Source organism: Nannospalax galili, unplaced genomic scaffold (assembly GCF_000622305.1).
Source record: "Nannospalax galili isolate Female #2095 unplaced genomic scaffold, S.galili_v1.0 scaffold565, whole genome shotgun sequence".
NCBI lineage: Eukaryota > Metazoa > Chordata > Mammalia > Rodentia > Spalacidae > Nannospalax > Nannospalax galili.
In genome coordinates, this window is record NW_008352729.1 from 1 (window position 1) to 8,211 (window position 8,211).

Below are 8,211 nucleotides of genomic sequence, written 5' to 3' on the forward strand. Positions count from 1 at the left end.
ATATTTGTGAAAAATGTTGGGAGACGATTTTGGAGTCACTCTTTAGTTCTCCTTTCCATATATTATGTGAGATCTAAGAAGAGCAATGATACTGCGTGCATTCATTTCCTTGCTAGGAGGAACTGATTTCAATGCATGTGTTACTAAGTCTGCAGGGGAAGATTTTAGATTGAAAAGGTTTTGGAAATGGATGGTTATAAAAACAAATATTATGCCAAGAAAAAAACAAAAGGCACATATTTACCAAAGTCCCACTGAAAAAATGAGAAAATATTGCATTCTCACAGTGTTTTCCTATTGGTAATGAAGGATTAGCAATAACATTTGGGAAAGTAAGTCAAGTAAGATAAAATTTATTTACTGAGTTAATTTTACATACATGTTAGTTCCTTTTTAGTGATAAAAATCTCATCAGAAAATAAAGTAATGGGGAATAGTAATTTAAGAACAAATAGAAACATATTTATGCATTTTTTGAACCAATGCAAAAATCAATGTGTTTTAATAAAACAAATGAATAAATCATGCTGAATTTATCATATTTGCAGATGGAAGGAATATTAAAACAGAAAAATCAAATATCACAACGATGACAGAGTTTATTCTCCTGGGGTTTTCTGATGTTCCCTGTCTGAAGTGGATTCTGTTTGGGATGTTTTTCCTCGTGTACTTGTCTATTCTGATGTGCAACATCATTATAATTCTAGTAACACAAAGTGATCCTGCTCTTCAGACAGCGATGTATTTTCTCCTAAGCAATTTTTCTTTTGTGGAAATCTGTTATGTAACAGTTACTATCCCAAGAATGCTCATGGACCTTTGTGCTTAAGAAGGAAACATCTCTTTGCTAAACTGTGCAATACAAATGTGTTTTTTCCTTCTATTTGCAGCTAGTGAGTGCTTCCTCCTAACAATGAGGGCTTATGGCCACTATGTGGCCATTTGCAAGACTTTGCTCTCATGATGAACCCCAGGGTATGCATACAGCTGCTGGCTGCCTGCTGGGCCAGTGTCATTCCACTTGTGACTGGACAGAAGTACCTGATTTTCTCATTGCCCTTTTGTGGATCTAACAGAATTAATCACTTCTTCTGTGACATTCTGCCTATACTCAGTCTTGCTTGTGGAGACGCGTTTGTGAACAATTTAGCCATCTTCCTTGTTTCTGCAGTTACTATCAAGAGTCTATTTCTGTTGATCACTGTCTCCTATGGAAAAATTATCTGCAGCATTCTGAAACTCATCAGCTGGTGGGAGGTCGAAGGCCTTCTCCACCTGCTCCTCTCATCTGATGGTTGTGGTCTTGTTCTATGGAACAGCTGCTGTTGCTTACATACAACCCAAGGCAAACGCATCGGAAGGAATTGGAAAACTAGTGTCTCTTTTCTACTCGGTTTTCATTCCGCTGTTGAATCCAACTGTATACACTTTGAGGAATAAGGAGATCTCTGCAGCACTGAGAGAGCGGACTGCCAGCTAAGTTACTACCAAAAGGAAACACAGCTATAGAATTTCCTCATAATCAAAGCATGACTAAACGTACCAGACTCTCTCCCTGTATGTGCTCCAATCATGACAATATTGCGATAAGTGTGTAATATGTCAAAGGACATTTTTTGACTGAGTTAAAGATTTCTGAGAATACTCTTACCTCTTAATATTTAATCACACAAGTTTAAACAGGTGATAAACAATGAAAAGAAGAGGAACATCACAGAGCCATGGATGTTTTGTTTTGTGGCCGAGATTATTCTTTTTTTCAAATATATTTTTATTGAATTTAGTGACTTTCGTAGTGTTGCCCGAGTTCTCTTAGGGTCCCTTGCTTCTGGCACTATTAGGCAAACCACATAACACATCGTTATCTGCATCATTCATAGTTTATATCCAAGGTAGGGGAAATAGAGTAACTTACAAAGGCGAACACCTGGGTCTCCACACCTGGCACACCCAGTGCCCCACACCTGGTGCCCCATTCCACTCTGTGGCTCAGCAGCCCGGCATTCCAGATTGTGTGCCCAGTCCACAGACTCCATTAGTTTTTGCCTGTGCCTCTTGGACGTGCAGTCTTGCCCCAGGTCAGTAAATGACCCCCCTGGTATCCACGCTGGCACTGGTGGAACACGAAACACCAGGCTATTTTTTTTTTTGACGCCTCTTTTTCTCTCTAACATGACCCCCATGCTCCTCCCTCTGTGGCTAACTCTCCATAGCTCCCTCTCTATATCTAACTCTCCACAGCCAATTATCGGCAGCAGACCCTGCCCCTCAGAGGAATAAGTGCCCCTAGGGACACACATACAATATATCTTAATCATAATGAGACCCCTACCCACATTCCTTGTAGGCCCCCACAACGGAGTTCATACATTTTGTCATATATGTAAGATCTATCAAATCAAGTTTGAATATCCAGATATCCCTTGTTGTGAGTTTATCCACGGGAGTCTAGTCAGCCTATCTAATGTCACTCATTTAAAAAATATCTACCTACCCTCACCCAGCAGTAATCAGCCTCCAATAGTTCCTTAGCTCAGGTTGCCCATTTCCCCAGTTGTATGCTGGGAATTTTTTTTTTCTGATTGAGTTTGCATGGGTGTTGTGCAAGCTGTGAGCATTGCAGGGATTTCATATGAAGTTCATATGACTGGAAGCCTAAGTTTCCTTATGATCATGCAGAACCCTGGTGCTCATAATCTTTTGCACCCTCTTCTGCAATAGTTCCCGCATCGTGGGTGGGTAAGATTTACTCCTGGAGTCCTATCTGGGGACCGGCACTCTGCCGTCTTTTATTCTCTACCCTTGGAAAGTTGTGGTCTTTTGTGTACATCGCCCTTTGTTGCATGAGTAAGCTTTGCGGGAGAGAGTTGAGGGGTGCATTAGTGTTCTCCGTGCTCTCTTTTATATTATATTCCATTAGCCTTAGACACAGAGCTGCCGTTATAGATGTGTCACTTAGGACTGGGCATCTCTCACACAAGTATTCTCTATGTTTAGCAAGTTTGAAAGTCTGTACTTGTCTCCATCTGTTTCCAAAAGAGGCTCCTTAAGGAGTTGAGAACGGTAAGCTTTTCTGTAAATATAACGATCTGTACATAGCACACAATAAGAACATACATTCATCTAGGCAGATAACAGAGGTAGGGTTTCATCGAGAATCTACATACTCTCCAGCCATGTGTATTTCGGTATATTTACAGTAACACACCTGAGTCCCCTCCCACTGAGATGGCTTTAAGTCCATTTATGTAGCTGTAGATTACCACAAAGATAAAAGTGCCACTACTGCACTACTATGTTTTTTGGCCATCATTGTAGTTTTTAGGCTTTTAAGTTGGTGTTGTCCCACTGATCGATTTTTTCCATTAGTAACTGTCCCCAACCGCTTTCCGTCTCGCCGGCAAGAACGACGCGGGAGGACAAGTCAGGATCCTTCTGCAGCAGTTTATTTGAAGACTGAAGACCAAAGACCCCGAGAAGTGGGAGAGCTGTTGCTTATATACGCCCCAAAGGTCCCATTTGTGACGTATATGAAGCGGATTGGTTGCTGGAGATCATAAGAAGCGGATTGGTTGCTGGAGATCATGCCACGGGAGGAGGCGGGGAAAAGCAGGCTCTTGTGCACGCCCCTTATGGGTGTGGCAGGATGTTTACTTTTAAGAAGGTCCGGATACCGGCGCCATCTTGTAATGGCGGCGGAGGCTGTGGCTCTCCACAAGTAACTTGCAAAGTGTCCTCCAGAGCTACGAAAAGCAGTCTTTAGAAAGGAGGCTTGAAGTCAGCTCAAGTTCCATTGCTCCCTGCCCTGTGTCTAAAGTATGTCCAGTTTTCAGCGATAGAGTCTTACCTTCAAGCTATTTCATTTCTCTATCTGCAGTGTTATTTTCTCAACAGATGGCTTGATTAGGCCAATGTTTAACCAAAGAAAGTGCTAAATTGGGTAAACAGTGTCTTGTAAACTGTTAGCTTTTACATTTTTATTTCAAGTTTCTGATACATGTGTCTCTCAGTGAATGTACTTTAAAATATGATTTTATTGAATATTTAAGAACTTGTAGAATGTGTTTTGTTCATATTTTTCCTCTGCTAACTCACCCTAGATCCACCCTCACCTTACTACCCATCCATTTCTGTGTACATTTCTTTTCTTATGAGTTCAATATGTGTAGGCCAAATACTTCTTGGTGTGGAAATTGTCCTTAATAATGGTTTACTTACTATAAGTCACACTCAGAGAAAAAGGATTATTTCTGTCCCAGTACCTTCCAGCACCTTCCAAATATGAGTACCTCTTGAGGTAGGGTTGAGGCCTCTTGCCACCTTCTACCCATCCCATGTTCCTATTTTATCCTTTAGAGCACTCAGCCCCACATGGGACATCTATGTCTGCCATATCCTTCACCCCAGTGTTCAGGGACCTTTGCAGAAGGAGTCAGGGAGGAGATTTTAAGAACCATTGATGGTGGACAACTACAGGGAAGGAGTGTATTCCAGACACAGGGCATTTGCATACATGACCTCACAATAACTGCAACAGCATACACAAGACCCGCTCAAGTCAAGTCGTAATTATTCATTCATCCTCTTCCACATGTTGTAGGTTTTATTACATCTGTCATGGGAAAACAATATTTCTTTCTTTTGATTAAATTAAAACACAGGTGATGATAGAACTTTCTTTTCTGGACACCACAGGGTAGTTGCAAAGACCTGATGAGAGTATGCACAAGACTGTGAAAATCTAAGCTAGACAGGCACCCAGCATGGATGGGGTAGATTGGCAAAAATCTTCGCCCATAACTTAGGATCCTTTGGCAATTGATAGATGCTGGAAGAGGGACAGTCAGTTTTCCTTACTGCCTTGATGTCTGGTAAGACTCCATGGATTAGACCCACATCCCAGATCACTCTGGAAACAGATTAAACTCAATCGAACTTTAAAAAATAATAAAGGGCATGAAGTAGGGTCAGCATTTAGGTAAGGGTGCAGAAGAGAGGGGGGGTCTCAATACGATCAAGATTTATTTTATAAAGATGTCAAATCAATAAAAGTATTTTTTAACTTTATTTTCAATTTCTATCTGTGAAGCCTCCTTTTGAAGAAATATATTGGGTTTATTTTTTAACAATATAAAACAAGACAGCTTGTAGTAAGATTAATTCCCACTTAGTAAACTTTAAGTCACTGGTATACATATAAGTAAAACAATAACAATAACACACTCATGAGATTGCTTTAGAACAGCTACACTGAGGAAAGCCTGTCTCCATGGGAACAAAACTTTAGGGGCTGGAGTGATGGCTCGCTGGTTAAGAATACTGGTTATTTTTGTATAAGACCTGGGTTCGGTAGCCTGCTCTTATGTGGCAACTAGCAACTGTCTGTCCAGGGCATTGCATGACATTGGTGAACTTAAATACATGCAGGTAATACACCCTCACACCGAAAATAATAGCAATAATAAATAGAATATTTGAAAAGAAAGAAAACTATGGTTTTGACCATATCAATCCAATTTTGAATATTTATATCTCCCAAATTATCTGATCACTGATTTAGTATCACTATTTACATATGTAATTTTGAATTTACATCTGAGCAAGAAAATATTGCTATTTTGAATTTTTAGAGGTCATACCACATTGCACAGAGTTGATTCATAAAGAATTGTATTAAAACAATAAAAAATTGATCAGTGATAGAAAAATCAGAGTCAGCACCCGTATACTGCTGAGTTCTTTTCTTGGTTTGTTTGTTCTTTTGTTCATTTGTTTGTCTGATGTCCTATGAAAGTGACTTTCCAGAATCAAACTCAATAAATTTGGCAAGGAATCTGGTCATGTGAAATTATTGGAGGGAAAAGTAAGTCAAAAATGGATCTAATTCCCCTTTTTGTGTAACTAGGGCAGCTTGTCAGACCCATATCCTTAAGGCCTTATCCATATTACAAACGACTTTTCTTACCTAGACTGAAAATAAATAATAGAGCCTTTTTTATTCTCAGAGGAGTTTTTCTCAGAGATAAAGACAGAGCTTCTACAGGACACGGGCATATACATACTAACACACCATGGTAATATATCAAATTTCAAGCATTTCAAGGTCTTTAATGTTTTCTAACACCCAGCTAGAACCTTAATAGCATAAGGCAATGCAGACTTCTTAGCCCATAGTTTTATAGATTGTAAACCTTGCCCAATTATCTATCTTGTCTGCTTTGAATCTCAAAGCCTCATGACGTGTTGCCAATGAGTCCATTTTGTTTCAGGAGTCAAATCATAGTGATATTTATACTACTGAAATTATCAGAGTTTTATCTACAAGCATAGTGAGCACAAAGAAGATAGAAGTAAGAATAAATGTTTGAAAGCTCCTTTAAAATATATAAGTATTTTGAGAAATGTTTCTAGCTACTTCACCAAAGAGTGAAAATGAATATTGTATTAGTTTTATGCCAACACTTTCAACAACCCCAAAAATGTTAAAAATAAACAATTTGAGGTTAATTAAGGGATCCTGCCCAAGCACCAGCAATCAACAGACTCTTGATCACTATTCTTTAACTATTTGTGACCTTTTGTGTTCTGGCCCTCTTCTGCATGATGAAGCTTCATTATTGAGAACTGAGAGATTCGTTAGGGTCCTCTTCATTATCCCTGTTCTATGTTCCATGAGCCTTAGGTATAGAGGTTGCACTGTAGATGTGCCACTTAAGCCTGGGCAGTTCATAGACAATGACCATGTGTGACCACTTCTGGTACTTGGTAATAGTCTCTGACTGCTGCAAAATGAGCTTCTTGATGAGGATTAAGATTGTTTGAGTTCTGAATGAAATAGACAAAAAAGTTCAAGTAAAATATAAACACTTTATGTCGTGGGTGTTCTTCTTCTAGCTTCTCTGGCCTACACTGGATGAACAACAGTATTCTTGGAGCTGAGGAGACGGCTCAGCTGGCATGAGGAACTGATTTTGTGTCCCCAACACCCCAAAATTAATACAAAGCCTGGTCCCGTGCCACATATTCGTAATAACTGGGCTTGGATTTCAGATGTGATTCTTGACCTGCCAATCAAGTTTAATCAGCAAGCTTCATTGAGTGATCTTGTCCAAAAAATATGGTGAAAGTTGACTGAAGAAAACACTTGATGTCAACCTCTGGCCTACACTTGCTGGAAGACACAGGCATAAGCGATCACCACACCTTGTAAACACGCACAAACATTTACAAATGTGCAATTTCATTGATTTTGATGATCTTTTCTTTTCATATATAACACAAGAATAGAGAGCACAGCAAAGCTTTAGGATATCTGACATAAAACTTAGATACTAATACACCAATAACTGTTTATAAAGCAGCTGAAGTTCTCATTGTGTTCTCACGGTGCTCATCATATATCTTGGTCCGAATTTTACTATTAGCGTGCTCCATGACTGAAAATAGTTGCTCACAGATGTGAGCACTTCCCAAAATGGATGAAATAAATAGAATGTGATTGTCAAGTGAGGGTATTTGTCTCTGAAAAGATATAGTAACCAATTAAGAAGATATGATCAAATTTTCCATTAAGTCCAATATCATATTGAAGTATTCATCTTGAAATTTATAGATTAATATGCTACAGTGAGTGAAAACGCCATGAATATTCCAAAGTACTTATTTTCCTAGAAATCTTGAAGCCTCTTTCTAAGTTCCTATATCAGATTCAAAAGCAAAGCAGTATATTTTTTACTGATCCCATGTCACACCATCTCCAATGAAGCCTGCGTGAGATCCTCCGTGGGTTGAGGCTGGTACTTTAAGGAAGATTGCCTCTTGGAATTGGCTGTGTTAAAAAAACATGTAGTGTACTTGGCATGCTTTTACTTGTTATTATCTTTCTGTCTGTCACTGTATCATGGACTTTCAGGGGCCCAGAAAGCACCTGGTGTCCTTGACACCGCTGTCAATGCCTTTATTGAAATCTTTTAATTATCCTAGTATACAAGAAAAGTTCTCAGGAACTCAATCACAAAAGACAATTTTGCCTTCAGACGCATCACTATTAATGAAAGCTATTTTAAATGCAACAAGAAGTAGTCAAGCAGAATTAATGCTGGAAAGTCCAGGGAATAACAGAATTTTAGAAGAGAGACATAGATGAGTAAAATATAGATAGAAGAAGGGTTTCTTGGTATTCATTACAATTCATGGATAAATTGGCAAGAT

General features: G+C 39.1%; 1 pseudogene; it reads left to right on the top strand.

Annotated features, from left to right (window-relative positions):
* Positions 1 to 523: 523 nt before the first annotated feature.
* LOC103747502 lies at positions 524 to 1,480 on the top strand (annotated as a pseudogene).
* Positions 1,481 to 8,211: the final 6,731 nt, after the last annotated feature.